Source organism: Telopea speciosissima, chromosome 2, assembly GCF_018873765.1.
Source record: "Telopea speciosissima isolate NSW1024214 ecotype Mountain lineage chromosome 2, Tspe_v1, whole genome shotgun sequence".
In the NCBI taxonomy this organism is placed as follows: domain Eukaryota; kingdom Viridiplantae; phylum Streptophyta; class Magnoliopsida; order Proteales; family Proteaceae; genus Telopea; species Telopea speciosissima.
Window position 1 is genome coordinate 28,671,041 of NC_057917.1, and position 21,129 is coordinate 28,692,169.

At 42.0% G+C, this 21,129-nt stretch overlaps 1 long non-coding RNA gene across 1 annotated transcript; it reads left to right on the plus strand.

Moving 5' to 3' along the window:
- Nucleotides 1-1,333: 1,333 nt before the first annotated feature.
- LOC122649622 lies at nt 1,334-20,823 on the plus strand. Its single transcript, XR_006331312.1, has 2 exons — nt 1,334-1,493; nt 20,665-20,823. It is a non-coding gene; the product is annotated as an uncharacterized LOC122649622 (long non-coding RNA).
- Nucleotides 20,824-21,129: the final 306 nt, after the last annotated feature.

A 21,129-nucleotide genomic window follows, 5' to 3' on the forward strand; every position in this document is an offset into this window, starting at 1 on the left:
GATCAAGCTCTCCAAATATTCTTAGTAGGGTTTTAGCTTCTCATCCTTTGTCTTCCACTTCCCTTGAGTTTGACAAATCACGACCGACAAGTCCCCATAGACTCTTAGCTTTTTGATCTCTAATGTCATGGCAGCTTTGAGACCGATCGCACATGCTTCATATTCTACAATGTTGTTGGTGCAGGGGAATTCTAGCCAAAAGAAAGATGACAGATAGAGATCATCTGGGGTTATCAACAATATTCATGCCCCATATACTCTCTGATTGGCTGCACCGTTTAATTACAATTGCCACCAGTCTTCACAGTTTTCTTCCTCCACATATAACAAATTTTCATTTGGAAATGAGTCTTTTAGCGGCTGCGGATCTACCCCGGTTGTGTATGCAGCTAGATAGTCCAAGATCGCTCATCCTTTTATGGATTTTTGGTTGACATATGTTATGTCAAATTTTGACAATAGCAACAACCATCTGGCCATCCTTCCTGTCAACGCTGGCTTCTCGAAGAGGTATTTAATCAGATCCATCCTTGAGATGAGCCAAATTTGATGTGCGATCATGTAATGTCTCAGCCCCTTGGTCGCCCAAACAAAAGCAGTGCATGTTTTTTCCAATGGGGTGTAACGAGTTTCATACTCCAACAATTTCTTGGTTAAGTAGTAAACAACCTGTTCTTCCCCACTCTTCTGATCTTCTTGCGCCATCATGGATCCCATTGATGTTTCACCGACAGATAAGTACAACAGCAGTGGTTCACCCAATACTGGAGGAACAAGGATGGGTGGATTCATCAGGTACTCTTTTATCTTTACAAACGTCTCTTGGCACTTGTTGTTCCATTGCTTCGGTTCTTCTTTCTTCAGGAGCTTGAAGATGGGTTCACATACGATGGTTAGCCGGACTATGAATTGACTTATGTACTAAATTTGTCCTAAGAAACCTTGGAATTTTTTTTTTCTATTTTTGGTGCTGGCATCTCTGTTATGGCCTTTATCTTGTCGGGATCTACTTCTATTCCTCTTTCACTTATGAGGAACCCTAGGAGTTTCCTTGCTTATTACTCCGAATACACATTTCTGAGGGTTCAACCTGTATTCCTTAATCCGTTCTAAGAACTTCCTTAATGCTGCAAAATTGATCATGTCGTTATGTGATCAAAAATAAAACCCTAATTAAACTAATTAGAATAGTTGTAAATAGGGATCGAATCCACGGGGAACTGAAAGGCTAAATTTACTAAAATTAATGTGAGTGTTGTTTTGAAAATCAAATTTGCAAAATTCAAAACTAAATTAAAACTAAGTAAAAGCTAATTAACAAAGAGGCGAATTAATGAAAAGAAACTATCCTTAGGCTTTGAATCCGTTTTGGCATTATTACCTAATTTCTAGCGCATACTTCGATTCATTAGAACTACAAGTTCCAATGCAACCACAAAAAGAAATATGATTCCAGGCTACCCTAAGTATAACCTATCCTGTCAAGCACTATCGTTTATCGCTTTCGCTTAGCACACTTAATTTGATTGGTTAAAGGCTATCGTCAGTATTTGCCAGAAATCACATACAGGGAAACCATTGTTTGAATAGAACAAATGAATCACAGAGACAAATATTCTAAACTGATTTAACTCATCCGCAAGGGAAGGGGTCTTTAACATCAAACAATCAAGTATGCTTTACAACCAAAATTTCATCTAAACCTAGGGATAGAAAAGAGACTTAGCCGCTCATGGTGAGAGTCGAGAGGAGGACGCTTTGGAGATGATGATCCATGGAGTCAAAACACAAGAGGCTGAATTGATGCAATGTTGATCGATGGTGCTCAATGGAGGCACTGGATGAAGGTGTGCTTGGCAATCTCTGCAAGTTGCTGTCCAGGAAGAAAACATTGGAAGAAGAAGAAAGGGTTTGAGAAAAGAAGAATAATGGTGGAAGATGGAAGGGCTGCTATGCTAGATCATGGATTGAGAGGATTAGAGTCTAGTCCGTAAGAGCCTAATAAGGGTAAAAAAAAAAAAAGGAATAAATAAAAAATTATAAAAATAGAGCGTGAGAGAGATGGAGAGATAGAGGAGTTGGGATTTGGGGATAGAGAGAAATGAGAGATAGAACCCAAGAGGTTTTCGGGAATCATGTAGGGGTTTTTGGGAAGGATGTGAGAGCCGTGGGGAATTAGAGAGAGATTTGAGGGAAGAGAGATTGGGATTGATTTAGGGAAGAGAGAGGAATTTTAGGAGAGATGGGAGAGAGAAGTGGGCAGCACATGGAAGAAGTTAGAGGGATTTTAGGAGAGATGGAATATAGGAAAGATGGGAGCGTGGAGGGCTTTAGGAAAGATTAGAGATTTGGGAAAAAGGGAGAAAAAATAGGAAGGATGTTGGAAAAGGGAGAGAGAAGAAAGAGAAGGAAAAAAAAAAAAAGGAAGGAAAGAGAGGGAGAGAGGAGAAGGAGGTGTCTTGGAGAAAAATTCTAGGAAAGGGGGAAAGTCGCGGCTAGCCTTCTACGCACAACCTATTCTCCAAATGTAATTCCCTATATGCCCCTTTTGTAACAGTTTTTTCTTTTTCTCTTTTACCCTTGCACAAAAGTTATGGGTCCATATGAGTACATTAGAATGTGTTTGGTTATGTAAATCCCTGGATGTTGAATCAACAGAATCATGATTCTCAACTTCATGTAGTGTTTGGTTGATTTAAGAGAGACATCTAGAGATACACAAAAATCTAGAGATCCACCATTTACACTAAAAATCGTGAATCTTCAGATTTCACCTCTTAAGGTGAAATCTGAAGATTCACCCCTTTCTATAAAAGCCTCGACATCTGGAGATTCAAAAAAATCAAGATTTTCCAAGTTCACGGTAACCATAGTCGCTGCTGCTCCTCGTCACCGTTGCCGTTGCTGCTCATCCTTATCGCCGCTGCTCATCCTCGTCGCCACTGCTGCTCATCCTCGTCATTACTGCTGCTCATCCTTGTCGTCGCTGCTCCTCCTTGTCGTCGCTGCTCCTCCTTGTCGCCGCTGATCCTCCTCGTCGCCATCATCGTTGTTGCCTTCTGCAACTCTACTCCTCTCTCTCATTATGTCTCCTCTCTCTCTCTCTCTCTCTCTCTCTCTCTCTCTCTCTCTCTCTCGTTCTGCAAATAGCCAACATCAGTGTTTTAGGGTTTTGATTGTCTGAAATGTTCGAATTATAAATTCTCTTTTTTTTTCTTTCCCCTTTGCGGTTTAATTTTAGGGTTTTGATTGTCTGAAATGTTCGAATTGATCTTCAAGTAATAAACTGAAGATGTGTGATGGTGTGGTGTGCTGGAAATGATTCCAAAATTTGGGCAAGTCGTCTTTTAGCATTGAGAACACCACGATTACAAGAATCGCATATCAGCACTAATTATAGAGTATGCAAAGCTCGATAGAAAATTGAATTGAGAACCTAATGACAGAAAATAACTTGGAATGGTTGCAGAGGTGAAATAACCAAACAGTTATTCTTGTAGATTCAGGTTTGGAATCAGGGTAACCAAACAGAGAACTAAATCAGGCATCCAGAAATTCCAAATCCACAGATACTTTGATCTATGGATGTTACGTCTGAATGTTGAAGACATCCAGAAATTTATGCAACCAAACGCATCCTTAGAGCACCAATCTTCTAAACTGACTCAACTTCATCCATTTGGCATCAAATACATGCAAGTCCTATAACACCCTGCAATCACAATTAAATAGCAAAATGGAATTAATTAAATAAAAAATATTAAATTCAAACTAACAATTAAATAGAAATTCAATGCATAATTATAGCCCGATCACACTCCCCAACTTGTACTTTTTCTCGTCCCGAGTGAAGGAAAATAAAGACTACTCTGCTTATCTCAAGAAATCAGCTTAATTCAACCATTTCAAAGCAAACCAAATTTCTATCGATGAGTCAATAACAAGGACTCTTAATACTGCCAATGAAGTTTAGCGCAAACTTAAACAAAGAACAAGAAATTCTCCCATGGTCAGCTAACTTCCCCTTTTACTATCAAACCCTACCCCTGGCTGACTGGAAATTTTGATTGAAGGACAGGAACCCTTGATCAGGCAACCAGGATCACTGTGAAGCATCACCCCAGTGACTTGGATTGATGAAGAAACCCTGTGTGGATCATCCTACATGCCTGTCAGTAGGTGGACAGCAGACCCCTGCAAATGTACAGCTCATTGCATGATATATAGTTTGGATCCCAGGTAATCTCTCTCCTCCTTATAATGGTGGGCCCCACCTTTGTAAAAGTGTGTAAAATCTCCTATGGGGCATGTGGGGATAATACCCTGACCAAGGGTCAAACCCCTGTGCAATCCCATTGAATTTCAGCTTACTGGAATTCTCTGGACGATGGCACTGGGCAATGCAACAAGGCCTAGTGACATCGCCCAGTGAGTGAAACAATACATTTTTACTAATTTTTAATTATGGGGACCACCCAATATGAATATGGGCACCCTCCATGGATAGAGGGAAGTCTGAGGGACCACCTCATATCCTTGGTTCACTGTGGACCCCACCAGTGTGCCCAAAATCAGTCAGAATCAGTTTAAAATTTGATTTTTAAAAGGGGCCTTCACAGCCAAACAAGCCTCAGTATGGGCTGGGCCTATAAATAGAAGGGTCCTGAGCTCATTTAGAGCTCTTATTTCTACTGGAATCGTGAGGAGAGAAAGGAGAGAAAGAAGAGAGAGAGAAGAGGAGAAGAAAAAGAAAGAAAAAGGAGGAAGGAGGGGAGCTACTGCAGCCCAGCACCAAGCCTGAATCCAAGCTCCATCAGACCTGCTCAGGTATAAAAATACCTATGTGTGCCTGCTGTCCCCATCCCTTCTCTCTGTTTGATGTGTTTTTTCTCTCTAGGCAGCCCTGAATAGCTAGGGTTTGCCCAGAACTATGCCAGATCTGCCATGGAGCCTTAAGCATGGAAGATCTATGATTTTTGTGTAATTTTAATGGACCACTAGGCCTGAATCCGAGCTCCATCAGACCTACTCAGGTATAAATATACCTATGTGTGCCTGCTGTCCCCATCCCTTCTCTCTGTTTGATGTGTTTTTTCTCTCTGGGGAGCCTTGAATAGCTAGGGTTTGCCCAAAACTGTGCTAGATCTGCCATGCAGCCTTGAGCATGGAAGATCTGTGATTTTTGTGTAATTTTAATGGGCTGTTGTACTGTTCTTTGGGCCAAAACCTAGCTGTGCACTGTTGCACTAGCAGTTTGCCTTGTTGCTCTGTGATTTGGAACCCTGGATGTGAACCATGGCTGCACAGACCTAACCATTGATGATTGCAACCATGAGTCATCAAATCTCAGGTGTTTCCAGCCTTGCATGTGGCTGAGACTGAGATACAAGCTTGGAGAAAACCCGGTGACACTATTTATTAGGTTGTCTGGGCAGCCTGATGGTGGACCTGATGGATGATCCATTTGGACCCATAGGTAGACCATCCTAGGGGCTACCTGACCCCCCTAACATGCAAAGGATCAGAAATAAGCATGGCTCAAAGAGCCCCACCTTGGAAACTCAGCCTACTGTCGATTGCAGCCTCTGGGCGATGCAGACATCGCCCAGAGCCATCGCACAATGAAGGAAAATGGGCAGAATTACTGATTTGGCTTTGGGGACCTCACCCATTGGCCAAGTGGCACTGTGGGAGGAGGGAAAATGACCTGAATGCCCTTTCCCATATCTGTCCTTTGTAGGAGAGTATTTTGGAACCCTAGTGGGCCCCGCAGATGAAGAAAACCCTATTGTGCTTGGTCCTGCAGCACAGGCAAGCTATGGACAGTACTGTGGACCTGATCTGACCTAGGGTCAGGTACAACTATTAAAAATGACCATATTACCCTTATGCCACTGACACTGGATAATGCATCGGGACATGAGCTCAAGACCTAGTGCAAGGCCCAATGATCCCAAATGAGTACCAATCAAGTACTGGATCAACCCAGTAAGTTTAGGTCAACTCTAGGGGTGCCAGTGATAGATTGGAAACTTGACAACTTTTGATTTATATCTAGAAATTGATCCTGCGCTCGAGGTCAACAACCAAACTGCTATTGGAACTGAGTTTGCAATCGAGTATCTAGAACCAAATCAAGGTGAGTGAATAATACTATCATATGTGCATGTGTAATTATGATGTTATGCCGGCTAATAAGAATTGAATTATATATGCTGTGTTATTTACTTTTGTTCAAATTACTCAAATCACTGCATAATGACTGTCTATTGATCAACAATGTGAATTCTTATATGATGATTGTGATTGTTAGACTAAATGCCGTAGTCGGCTTGGAAATGAGGCCTGTGGTAGCCCGTAGAATGGGATGCGATTGACACCACCCGACTCATACGATTCCATATAGACATGGGGCTAGAGTTTCATCACCCGTGCTACGCACCCTTGCCAACAGGGGTTTAGGTGTTGGATGCCTATGAGGCTGACCATATGTATATGAGAAAAGAAATGACACGAAATGAAAGAACACCGGAATGGTGAATGAAAAGAAATGAAAGAACACCGGAATGGTGAATATGGGCTATAAGCCAAAGAAAAGAAAAGAGAAAAGAAATGGATTGCCCTAAAGGTTAATCACAGAGGGCTGGTCGGGCTGACCTTGGTGACTGATGCGGGGGCTGACTGGTCCTCTTCGATAACTCAATGGGTGTATCGCAGGAAGGGGTTAGAAGCCCGCACCAGGGATACATGTATTGGGGATTGTAGTAGCACAGACCTAACTTAGTTGTATTGTTAGGTGGCTAATAATAAACTGGACTTGCACATCATGTAGGATCATATGAACTGTGAATTGTGATTACATATGCATGCATGATTGATGTTATTTGCTCACGAGCTCAGTAGGGCTCACACTCTGTTATACATTGTTTTTCTTAGATGATTTTGCAGATAGATGCCAGTGTGTCCTGGAGGGTTTTCTCGAGGAGGAGAGTCCTGGTTGTTACGATGATGTTGGTATGGACCCCGACGGAGGTCATACCGATCCTATGTACTTTCTCAGTGGTCATTGATGAAGACCGTTGAGAAGTGCTTCTGATGCTTTTTATTTTGGGGACTCCTTTTTGTTCTTGCTAGGTGTTCATCCCCATTCTGACTATGGTCCTGTTGTAGTTTTCACTTTCTTTTCTTTTGGGGTTGAGGATGCTCACCCTGTATATATTTATGTATATAGTTCTGTTCTTGTCAGCTTTGTCTTTATGTTTGTGGGTTGGTGGGAAATGTACCAACCTTTTTATGTATATATTATCATCATTTTCCCGTATCACTATGCTTCCTTTATTTGTTGAAATTGTAGTTTTACTATGGCACTCTGATCTTACTTATGGTAATGAGATGAATGTGGTTCCATGAATGTAAGCACTGCTTCTAGATCCGTGGGATTTGGTGGATTGCCGTTATGCAATTCGGGTCACCTACCCAATCCTCCTAGGGGGTGGTTTGGGGTGTGACAGAGCTTGGTATCAGAGCGTGAGGCTCTTCTTACATTCATAGAGTGTAGACTAGGACTAATAAGCTTGAGATAGTAAAATATGTAATAATTAAAAGCTACAGGGGCGGTAGTTGTAATTAAATAAAAGGTGCACAATTTCCATTAAATAAAAGATAACTATGGCCAAGCCACTACATAAGTTTCACTGGTAAACAGAAAATTTAATGATTACATAGCTGATAAAAGAAACACTAAAAATTTGAAACATCTTAAAGAAAGAAAAGTACACAAGCATAATAAAAGGAAAATAGTCTAAAACATGTAGTATGGACTGGCAGGAGTAGATCAAGAACTACTCAGTGGGAGGTAAGTCATCTGGAGGAGGCTGTGTCTGGCAAGAGTCAACCCTGTAGAACCTGTCCCATAAATCTAGTCGTTGCTCAACAGATCCCACTCTGCTCCCCAAGGAAGCGAAGCCCTGGTCCATCCTGGTCGCTATATCAGAGAGCTGAGTGCCGAGACTCTGAAAATGTATCATCATCTGTGCCCAATCAGAAGGTCCTGCCACCTGAGAACTAGTAGCACCGGTCTCCTCGTAGGAAGGTAAGTTAGTAAACTGAGTGCCAAAGTCCCCGAAGTCACCCTGACCTATGCCCTGCTCCTATGCCTGTATGCCCTGGGTGTCTCCCTCAATGTCTCCCTGTTCCATCCCCTGCACCTCTTCATCGTGCACATCATCACCACGCTCCTCTCCCTGTTGCATTCCCATCTGCCCCTCATCCTCTGGTGGATCCTCTCCAGGCACCTTCATCTTCAGAATCGAAGTCTTGTCAATAGGCCTAGATCGGTCTTTCTCTGCGTACTCACCCTCTAATGGAACCCCAAAGTACTAGAAGACTGAAGTAAGGAACTTCCCATAAGGAAGGTTCCCATCAACTGGGTTTCGTGCAAGGTAAAGCATTACCTAAAGCAATAAATATGGAAGGTTTACAACTGGACCTCCCTTCCTAGCTCCCAAGAGACAGTATGTGATGTACGCCCTCAGCATGGATATGCTGCCTCTGTTCCCACCCTTGGGATAAATGTTGTAGGTTACACACCTACTGATCACACGGGCACTGGGTTTGTAAGAAGTTTCAGACCTAGGTGTGCTCTATGACCCTATCAATGCTTTGAAGACCGTCCTGCTGGTCTCCAAAGAAAACATCTCTGAAATGTCCATCCGAGGCTGATAGTAAACCCTCTCTCCTGTGTCAGGCAAACCCAAAATCTTTGCCAATAGGGTAGTGGTCAGCCTAATATCCGTTCCCTTCACCCTACTCTCCACTCTGAACTCCTAGGTGCTAGAAGGCACTAGGTTGCAGTAAAAGTACCGAACCAAGAAGGGATAGCATGGTTCGGTGGGTGCCAACATGGGGGTCCAACCCAAAATGTTGAACCTAGTACAGAGATTGTATTGATGGAAGTCTTCTACCCGGACTACCCGACCATTCACAATCTTTAGAGATTCAAAAATTTCCCACTCCTTAGCATGTTCATACCTAGATAAGAGGAAATGATTGAAGCTAGGTTCCTCCGGAGAAGAATAGTCTCTAGGAGATGAAGGAGGTACTGTGGATGCCGAAGAATCCTCTAACTCAACCCGTAGTCGCTTCTGGGCTACCGATTTCCTAGCCGTGCGGTGACTCGTAGACATTTTCTACAAAAAAAAGAAGAAAATAACATGGTTAGGGCAAGAAAGTTTGACAAAACCCTAATCTAAGTAAGAGAGAACAAAAAGAATTCAAGAAAAAGACCAAGTAACCAAGAAAACTCACCTAGGCACGTGTAGGTTCGTGAATGACTCGAGGAAATGTCAAGAATCGGTGTTGAGATGGTCCCCTCACCCTTCAAAGACTTCTCCTAGGTGTTTAGAGAGGTTTAGAAGAAGTTAGAAGTCAAATGGGGCCCTCTCGGATTCAAAACCTTGCATTTCGATTCTCTGGGCGATGGCACTGGGCAATGTGGCAACGTCGAGAGACATCACCCAATGAAGGTAATTTTGCTGTTTTGGGCTATTTGCATATAAAGACTTGAGAATTGACCATAATAAACTTAATGGACATAAAAATATGAATTTCCTTAATTATTTAAAAATATATATATATATATATATAATAAAAAAAACTATATAATAAAAATAATAATAACTAATACTTTATTAAACAAACACAACCTTCTTAAACCAAAGGGGTGAAGTTTCTATTTGAGGGTTGAATAAAGTAAAATGGGGCTTGGGAAAAATTTGTTGATATATTTATAACAAGTATTGAATATATGTAAATATAAATAGATGTGTATAATGACATATGGTGTGTACTATCTAATTATATGCTTGAATATTGTGATGTACAAACTGACTGGAGTGTTGCCATGTAAACTGGACCTAGTTACATAGGTATGTTGTAATATATATATACTACGTGTCGGAAGCATAGATCTTGCCCAAATCGGAGACTAGGCCAACCGAGAATAGGCTGTCTAACCAATCACAGTACTTAGACGTTAAGGTACCTTGAGCCAACCCAGATTAGTTAAATTGAATCTTAGTCATTTAAATTTTGATATATGTACTTAATTCTTTTAATTAAGTATAGCCTGATGCTCAGAACCATTCCTTATTAGAGGACCTATTACTTTGGCCAAGGCTGGAGACCCCGGCAATATGATTTATATTAGACATCTACGAGAGAGACTGAGACGGATACGACTAGTGTTGCCCCGAGCCGAGAATCGATTAGATTTTTATTTAGCCATTGTTGCCATTAGTGGACCAGAAGAGCGACAGTATTTTATGACTTTAGCTGAAGAGGTAAGAGCCGACATAGAATTTCTGCTTGCGATGGAGTTTGTGACGGGGAAGAAGCTGGAGATGCTTGCATGTTAAACCAAGTAAATAATTAAAAGTCTTTTATTTAAAAAAAAAATTTAAAATCTCTCATATAGTGCCATGCATAGTATATTGATACATAAAATGCATACGAAAGTGAAACATAATGCACTCAATAAGACACATCACATAATAAACCAAGACAATGTAATCTAACAATCTACCTTACTGGTGTGACTCATGAAACTCATTGGAACTGTGGACTAGATTTGTACCTGCTCTAGTTAGGAAATAATTGTTGATCCATACGGATGATATTGGAATATTGAACACGCTCCTCTTTTCAGAGAAGCAACAATGGTTAACACCAGAAGAGGTTCTCGTGGTGGTCGCAAAGGAAAACAACCTCGAGTTGTATCGGAGGTTAAACTGCCTAACGAAACTGAGGCTCAAAATTCTGAAGCATCGACTGCTTCATCAAAGGCACCTGCGGCTGCTCAAGCCACTACTGCTGCACCTTAGCCAAATATGGCAACTGGTGACATGACTGCATTCATGACCACTATGATGCGGACCATGCAACAACAACAAGAATTGCTTGGTCAGATGTCTACGCAATTTGCAACCATGATGCACGAACGCGCTACACCACCACCACCACCCAATCGACCTGTACTATTTCCACCACCCATGCCTTAACATTTAGCGGAGAACTCTACCACCAAGGTTATGGAAAGATTTAAGAAACTCCAACAGCTTGCATTTTCCAAAATAACTTCTAAAGCAATGTAGCCAGAACGATGGATCAGTACCCTAGAGAAGGCATTTAAAGTACTTGAGTGCACAGATGCACAAAAGTTGATATGTGTGGGTTATCAGTTGCAGAATGAAGCTGAAGCCTGGTGGAAAGCTACTAAAGCTTATTTGGAAGCCACTCACCCAAATCCCACGTGGGAGCAATTTAAAGAAGTTTTCTTCAAGAACTACTTCCCAGAGAGTTTTAGAGACAGAAAAGAAGCAGAATTCATCACACTAGTACAAGGAACCAAATTAGTGTTAGATTATCAACAGCGATTTGAGGACTTGTTCCATTTTGCTCCAGAGCACCTAAAAGGGAAAGTTAGTAAGGCGAAGAAATTTGAGAAAGGACTCAAGACTGAGATCGGATCAGTGTTGTCAATCATGGACATTAGGGATTATGCTCAGATGGTCGACAAGGCGAACACCATGGAAGATAGATTTAGGGAGAAAGAGAAAGAGAAAGCTGTAACATCGACCGTGGGCAAAAGGTCAAACAATTTCCAGACGTATGCCTGGCCAAATAAAGTTTACCGTGTAACCAATTCAGGCTCCGTCTTGACTCCGTATCATAGGCCGAATGTGGGTCAGAACCCTTTCCGCCCCACATTTAATCGACTTGCTCAATCGGCGATGAGCCAAACAACAACAGCAGCTTCGCCAGCCTGACCAGCGATAAGTCAAGTGAGCCAAGCCTCAACACCTACTGCTCCACCCTTTAAGTGTTACCAGTGCAACAAGGAAGGGCATATGGCCAGAGATTGTAGAACGCGTGGGTACAACAACAACTCGCAGAATCAGCCCTACGCTAGGACTTTCCAGCCACGGGACAATCGGACGTGAGGAAAGGTGTTTGCGATGATGAATGAAGAAGCTGAGGCGAATCCCGAAGTATGAACAGGTAAGTTGCTGAACACTACTAACTTATAGGGACTAATTGGCTTACTACATGTAACCTAAATTACCTACAAACCTTAGGTACCCTGAATGTCTCGACCATACCCGCATGAGTATTATTCGACTCGGGCGCAACCCACTCTTTCGTCTCTTCGACCTTCGCAAGTAAAATGAAGGACCAACCAAGAGACATTGGGCATGAGCTAGTAGTCAGCATGCCAACAGGGAGTGTCGTGAACTTGAAGAAGGTCTACGACCTTCTTCAGATTGAAATTTGTGGGAAGAAACTAATCGCACGATTGATAAAGATGGATATAAATGATTTTGACGTAATCCAAGGTATGGACTGGTTGTCGGCCTATGGTGCAAACGTCTTGTGTGCGAAAAAGAAGATAAGGTTCAACTTGCAGGATGGGTCAACTTTCACCTATCAAAGTAAACCCAAGAAGAAACCCAGGAGAATAACTTTGTCAGCCCTCCAGGCGCGAAAGTTGCTTAACGATGGATGCCAAGGCTTTTTGGCCACGGTATTAGACTTGGAGGCAAAAATAAAACCATTGGATGAACTGGAAGTCGTCAGAGAGTTTCCGGATGTCTTTCCAAAAGATCTGATGCAGCTACCGCCTGATCGTGACATAGAATTCATGATCGATTTAATTCCTGGTGCAGCACCGATATCCAAGGCACTATACCGGATGGCACCAGTTGAACTGAAAGAGTTGCAGGTTTAACTTCAAGACCTACTGAAGAAAGGATTTATACGACCCAGTGTATCACCCTAGGGAGTACCTGTGCTATTTGTTAAGAAGAAAATGGGAATATGCAGCTGTGTATCGACTACCGCGAGTTGAATAAGCTGACTATCAAGAATCGATATCTGCTACCGCGTATCGATGACCTATTCAATCAGTTACAAGGAACATGAGTTTTTTCCAAAATCAATCTTAGGTCGGGATACCATCAATTGAAGATCAAGAGCGGTGATATCCATAAGACGGCATTCCAAATTCGATACGGGTATTACGACTTCTTGGTTTTGTCGTTCGGATTAACCAACGCCCCGGCAGCATTCATGGACATGATGAATAGAGTATTCCATGACGTATTAGATAAATTCATCATAGTATTCATTGACGACATCCTGGTGTACTCTAAGGATGAGGAAGAACACGCGCGACACCTTATTTTTATGTTACTGCGATTACGAGAACACCAGTTTTTTACCAAATTCAGTAAATGTGAATTTTGGCTTCACCAAATTGGATTCCTGGGACACATCGTCACCAAAGACGGCATCAAAGTAGACCCAGGCAAGGTGAAAGTGGTTCTTGAATGGTAAACTCCGAAGAGTGCAACTGAGATTCGAAGTTTCTTAGGACTGGCCGGATATTACCGACGATTTATTGAGAATTTCTCACGGATTTTGGCACCAATGACAAAACTTATAAGGAAGGGAGCCAAATTTGAATGGAATGAAGCATGTGAGAAAAGTTTTCAAGAATTGAAGAACCAGTTGGTAACAGCTCCAGTCCTGACCATTCCAGATGGCATTGGAGGAATGGTGGTATACACTGACGCATCCAGAACAGGATTGGGTGGCGTCCTGATGCAAAAAGGTAAAGTGGTTGCCTACGCCTCCAGACAATTGAAGGAACATGAGAAGAACTACCCCACTCATGACTTAGAATTGGCAGTGGTAGTCTTTGCATTGAAGATCTGGCGACATTACCTATATGGTGAAAAGAGTGAAATCTTTAGCGACCATAAAAGTCTGAAGTATTTCTTCACCCAGAAGGAGCTGAACATGAGACAGAGATGGTAGTTGGAATTGGTGAAAGACTATGATTGTGAAATCTAGTACCACCCTGAAAAGGCCAACATTGTTGCAGATGCATTAAGTAGGAAATCTCAGACTGCATCCCTTGCACTTTGGTCGTAAGTGAGCAGTTAATAGAGGAAGCTCAGAAATTTGATTTGGAGCTGTGATCGAAGGAACGGCTATGCAATTAGCAGCTATGAACCTGCAGTCGTCGATACGAGAGGAAGTAATTACAAAGCAACCATTGGATCCCAAGCTGGCCAAAATAATTTGGGAAGTTCAACAAGGTGTCCATAAGGACCCAGGTTTTTCCTTGGCCCATGATAGTGCATTGAAGTTTCGAGATAGACTATTTGTGCCTAATGATTTTGACTTGCAAGACCGAATCCTTAAGGAGGTGCACAACTCACCCTACACAATCCACCCCGAAAGTACAAAGATGTACAAAGATTTGAAGAAGTATTACTGGTGGATGGGAATGAATGAGACCATAGCAATATACGTGTCCAAGTGCCTCATCTATCAACAGATAAAAGCAGAGAGACACTGACTGTATGGATTGTTACAGCCACTTCCCATACCTGAGTGGAAGTGGGAAAGAATCACTATGGACTTTGTGACAAATCTGCCCAATACCAGGAAAGGCATAAATGCAATCTGGGTGATTGTAGACGGACTAACAAAGGCGGCACACTTCATCCCGATCAAGATAAGTTACCCAATAGAGAAGCTTGCCCGCATATATATTGGAAACATAGTTCGGTTACATGGCGTGCCTATCAGTATTGTGTCTGACAAAGATCCTCGGTTCACTTCAAGGTTTTGAGGAAGTTTGCAAAAGGCATTGGGATCTCAACTAAATCTTAGCACAGCTTTCCATCCGCAGATGGATGGGCAATAAAAAAGAACTATTCAAACTCTGGAGGACATGCTCCTAGCCTGTGTTTTGGAAATGAATGACAGTTGGGATGCTCACATACCTCTGGTGGAATTTGCATACAATAATAGCTATCACTCCACCATTGGCTTGGCACCATTCAAAGCATTGTATGGACAAAAATGTAGAACTCCGTTATATTGGGATGAGGTTGGCGAGCAAAAATATCTCAGACCTGAGATGATATAAGCGACCTGCGACAAGGTGGATATTATAAGAGAAAAGATCAAGACAGCCTAGTTAAGACAGAAAAGTTATGCGGATAATAGAAGGAAGGACATTGAGTTTGAAGTTGGAGAAAAAGTATTCCTTCGAGTATCTCCAACTAAAGGATTGCTACGATTTAACAAGAAAGGCAAATTAAGCCCAAGATTCATTGGTCCTTATGAAATACTCAATAAAATGGGACCCGTAGCATACCGACTGGCACTAACACCATCTATGTCAGGCGTCCACGATGTTTTTCATGTGTCAATGTTGAGAAAGTACATTAACAACCCGACACATGTACTGTCAACTAAACCTAAACAGTTGGATGTGGATATGACCTACGAAGAATAAGCCACGGAGATATTGGACAGAAATGAGCATAACCTCTGTAACCACACCATCGCTTTTGTAAAGGTTCGATTGGGAAACAATCCGGTAGAGGAAGCTTCATGGGCACTTGAGAATGAAATGAAAGAAAAATATCCTCAACTCTTCAAAATGCAAGGTAAGCAAATTTTGAGGATGAAATTTTTGTAAGGTAGGGAGAAATGTCAAACCCTGCCCCTGGCTGACTGGAAATTTTGATTGAAGGACAGGAACCCCTGATCAGGCAACTAGGATAACTGTGGAGCATCACCCCAGTGACTTAGATTGATGAAGAAACCCTGTGTGGATCATCCTACATGCCTGTCAGTAGGTGGACAGCAGACCCCTGCAAATGTACAGCTCATTCTCTGATATATGGTTTGGATCCTAGGTAATCTCTCTCCTCCTTATAATGGTGGGACCCACCTTTATAAAAGTGTGTAAGATCTCCTATGGGGCATGTGGGGACAATACCCTGACCAAGGGTCAAACCCACGTGCAAGCCCATTGAATTTCAGCTTGCTGGAATTCTTTGGACGATGGCACTGGGCGATGCAGCAAGGCCCAGTGACATCGTCGAGTGAGTGAAATTGTACATTTTTACTAATTTTTAATTATGGGGACCACCCAATATGAACATAGGCACCCTCCATGGATAGAGGGAAGTCTAAGGGACCACCTCATATCCTTGGTTCACTGTGGACCCCACCAATATGCCCAGAATCAGTCAGAATCAATTTAAAAAGTAATTTTTAAAAGGGGCCTTCATAGCCAAACAAGACTTAGTATGGGCTGGGCCTATAAATAGAATGGTCCTGAGCTCATTTAGAGCTCTTATTTCTGCTAGAACCGTGAGGAGAGAAAGGAGAGAAAGAAGAGAGAGAGAAGAGGAGAAGAAGAAGAAAGAAGAAGGAGGAAGGATGGGAGCTGCTGTAGCCCAACACCAGGCCTGAATCCAAGCTCCATCAGACCTACTCAGGTATGAAAATACCTATGTGTGCCTGCTGTCCCCATCCCTTCTTCTGTTTGATGTGTTTTTGTTCTCTGGGTAGCCCTGAATAGCTAGGATTTGCCCAGAATTGTGCCAAATCTCCCATGCAGCCTTGAGCATGGAAGATCTGTGATTTTTGTGTAATTTTAATGGACTGTTGTACTATTCTTTGGGCCGAAACCTGGTTGTGCACTGCTGCACTGCCAGTTTGCCCTATTGCTCTATGATTTGGAACCCTGGATGTGAACCATGGCTGTACAGACCTAACCTTTGATGATTGCAACCATGAGTCATCAAATCTGAGGTGTTTCAAGCCTTGCATGTGGCTGAGACTGAGATCCAAGCTTGGAGAAAACCTTGTGACACTATTCATTGGGTTGTCTAGGCAGCCTCTGGCAGCCTGATGGTGGACCTGATGGATGATCCATTTGGACCCATAGGTAGACCATCCTAGGGGCTACCTGACCCCCCTAACATGCAAAGGATCAGAAATAAGCATAGCTTAAAGAGCTCCACCTTGGAAACTCAGCCTAATGTCGATTCCAGCCTCTGGGCGATGCACTGAGCCATCGCCCAGTGAAGGAAAATGGGCAGAATTGCTGATCTGGCTTTTGGGACCTCACCCATTTGCTAAGTGGCACTGTGGGAGGAGGGAAAATGACCTAAATGCCCTTTCCCATATCTATCCTTTATGGGGGAGTATTTTGGAACCCTAGTGGGCCCCATAGATGAAGAAAACCCTACTGTGCTTGGTCCTATAGCACAGGCAAGCTGTGGACAGCATTGTGGACTTGATCTGACCTAGGGTCAGGTACAATTATTAAAAATGACCATATTACCCTTATGCCACTGACACTGGATAATGCACCAGGACATGAGTCCAAGACCCAGTGCAAGGCTCAGTGATCCCAAATGAGTACCAACCAAGTACCGGGTCAACCCAGTAAGTTTAGGTCAACTCTGGGGGTGCCAGTGATAGACTAAAAACCTGACAACTTTTGATTTATATCTAGGAATTGATCCCGCGCTCAAGGTCAACAACGAGACTATTGCTGGAACTGAGTTTCCCACCGAGTATCTAGAACCAAATTTAGGTGAGTGAATAATACTATCATATGTGTATGTGTAATTATGATGCTATGCCGACTAATAAGAATTGAATTATAGATGTTGTGTTATTTATTTTTGTTCAAATTACTCAAATCACTGCATAATGACTGTCGGTTGATCAACACTATGAATTCTTATACGATGATTGTGATTGTTAGACTAGATGCCATAGTCGGCTTGGAAATGAGGCCTGTGGTAGCCCATAGAATGGGATGCGATTGACACCACCCAACTCATACGATGTCATATAGACATGGGGCTAGAGTTTCATCACGCATGCTACGCACCCTTGCCAACAGGGGTTTAGGTGTTGGATGCCTGTGAGGGTGACCATATGTATATGAGAAAAGAAATGAAAGAACACCGGAATGGTGAATGAAAAGAAATGAAAGAACATCGGAATGGTGAATATGGGCTGTAAGCCAAAGAAAAGAAATGAATTGCCCTATAAGTTAATCATAGAGGGCTGGTCGGACTGACCTTGGTGACTGATGCGGGGGCTGACTGGTCCTCTCCGACAACTCAATGGGTGTATCGCGGGAAGGGGTTAGAAGTCCGCACCAGGGATACATGTATTGGGGATTGTAGTAGCACAGACCTGACTTAGTTGTATTGCTAGGTGGCTAATAATAAACTGGACTTGCACATCATGTAGGATCATATGAACTGTGAATTGTGATTGCATATGCATGCATGATTGATGTTATTTGCTCACGAGCTCAGTTGGGCTCACACTCTGTTATACATTGTTTTTCTTAGATGATTTTGCAGATAGATGCCAGTGTGGCCTGGAGGGTTATCTCGAGGAGGTGAGTCCTAGTTGTTATGATGATGTTGGTGTGGACCCCGACGGAGGTCATACCAATCCTGCGTACTTTCTCAATGGTCATTGATGAAGACCGTTGAGAAGTACTTCTAATGCTTTTTGTTTTGGGGGCTCCTTTTTGTTCTTGCTAGGAGTTCATCCCCGTTCTGACTGTGGTCTTGTTGTAGTTTTCACTTTCTTTTCTTTTGGGGTTGAGTGTGCTCACCCTGTATATATTTATGTATATAGTTCTGTTCTTGTCAGCTTTGTCTTTATGTTTGTGGGTTGGTGGGAAATGTACCAACCTTTTTATGTATATATTATCATCATTTCCCTGTATCACTATGCTTCCTTTATTTGTTGAAATTGTAGTTTTACTGCAGCACTCTGATCTTACTTATGGTAATGAGATGAATGTGGTTCCGTGAATGTAAGCACTGCTTCTAGATCCGTGGGATTTGGCGGATTGCCGTTATGCAATTCAGGTCACCTACCCAATCCTCCTAGGGGGTGGTTTGGGGTGTGACATTTACACTCAAGTCCACTCTTCTCAAGCTAAGCCATAATTTCCAAGCGCTACACAAGCCCACTATACGAGCGACCATTATCACGCTTTATTTTCTTCTTTTTTTTCAGCACAAATTACTCCAATCCATGTAATATCTTGACTTGTTAAGCTTTCTAGATGGGTCTTGTAACGAGCTTTTGGCCAATTACTCTGAAACCAGATGGCTTTAAGGAATTAGGTGTAGAACACCCCTCGGGCTTACTTACTCAAGTCAAATAGGCTATAGGCCAAGACTGGATCAAAGAGCAATTTTCTTTCATCATTTTTTAGACATTCAAACCATTTGACGTAAAAATCAATGTTGGTGGCAAAGAGGCCCGATTACCAAGAAGGAAGTCACAGTTTTTTTTTTATTTATTCAAAACATGATAAAATTTATAATTTTAGGCTTGCATAGTTACACATGAATCATCATTAGCATTCACAAAAGATAGAAAATTTTTATCTCAAGTGGGAAAACTTAACAAACAAGGAGAGAAAAATAGTGTTCTATGTTTAACTAACTTTTAAAGTGATCAACAAACTTTTAGAATCTCATGTTATGACTCTTGACAACAACATTGTGTGCTCTAAAGGTGAAGAATTAAGCATGAATTTGAAGGAAAAAAAAATAGAGTTGTTCTCATTTTCTCATTGTTCTCCCTCCCCAACTTAAATGATATTGTCCCCAATGGCATGTCAAAGGGTATGACAATATAAAACAAAGGGAAACAAATAAAAACAAAAGGAAGGAGCAATACAACCTTGTGAAGTGGAGCGCTACAACCATCAACCTACGCCTACCATAGCTATCTACTGTCTACTTGAAAAACTAAGAAAAACAAACAATGAATTAAAATGGTGGGTTGCCTCCCACAAGCGCTAAGTTTACTATCTTTAGCCAGACAAGGAGTGGGGGCTCAAGAAAACTCATAAATCGGGTTAATCAAATCAACAGACTCAATGACCTGCCCATCTGTAATACCATCCACATAGGGTTTTAGATGCTGCCCATTAACCTTGAAAGTGTGCCCCATTTGCAGATTTTGAATCGCAATAGCACAATGGGGAGACACCTGAGTAACCACAAAGGGACCATCCCATCGAGAATGCAGCTTATTGGGAAAGAGGCGCAGTTTAGAGTTGAAAAGCCACACGTTCTGATTAGGTTCAAAAGACTTGCGAACAATGTGTTTGTCATGAAACGCTTTGGTCCTAGCCTTGTAAATTTGTGCACTTTCATATGCTTCAATGTGCAACTCGTCTAACTCTGAGAGTTGACGACGATTGGCACCAGCTTTGACCATATCAAAATTAAACTATTTAATGGCCCACAAAGCATGGTGTTCCAACTCAACAGGTAAGTGACAATCTTTCCCAAGTACCAATCTGTACGGGGACATGCCAATGGGAGTCTTGTAAGCAGTATAGTAAGCCCAATGCGTCATCGAGTCTCAACGACCAAGCTTTTCTATCCGAAAGGTGGCTAAATAGGGATTGAATCCACGAAAAACTGAAAGGCTAAATTTACTAAAATTGATGGAATGTTGTTTTGAAAATCAAATTTACAAAATTGAAAACTAAATTAAAACTAAGTAAAAGCTAATTAACAAAGAGGTGAATTAATGAAAAGAAACTATCCTTAGGCTTTGAATCCGTTTTGGCATTATTACCTAATTTCTGGCGCATACTTCGATTCACTAGAACCAAGTTCCAATGCAACCATAAAAAGAAATATGATTCCAGGCTAGCCTAAGTATAACCTATCCTGTCAAGCACTATCATCTATCGCTTTCGCTTAGCATAGTTAGTTTGATTGGTTAAAGGCTATTGTCGGTGTTTGCCAAAAATCACATATAGAGAAACCATTGTCTGAATAGAACAAGTGAATCACAAAGACAAATATTCTAAACTGATTTAACTATTAAAAATCATCCACAAGGGAAGGGGTCTTCAAAATCAGACAATCAAGTATGATTTACAACCAGAAATATAATCAACAAAAATTTCATCTAAACCTAAGGATAGAAAAGAGACTTAGCCACTCATGGTGTGAGTCGACAGGAGGATGCTTTGGAGACGATGATCCATGGAGTCAAAACACAAGAGGCTGAATTGGTGCAATGTTGATCGATGGTTCTCAATGGAGGCGTTGGATGGAGGTGTGCTTCGCTATCTCTGTGAGTTGCTGTCCAAGAAGAAAACATTCGAAGAAGAAGAAAGGGTTTGAGAAGAGAAGCATAATGGTGGAAGATGGAAGGGCTGCCATGCAAGATTATGGATTGAGAGGA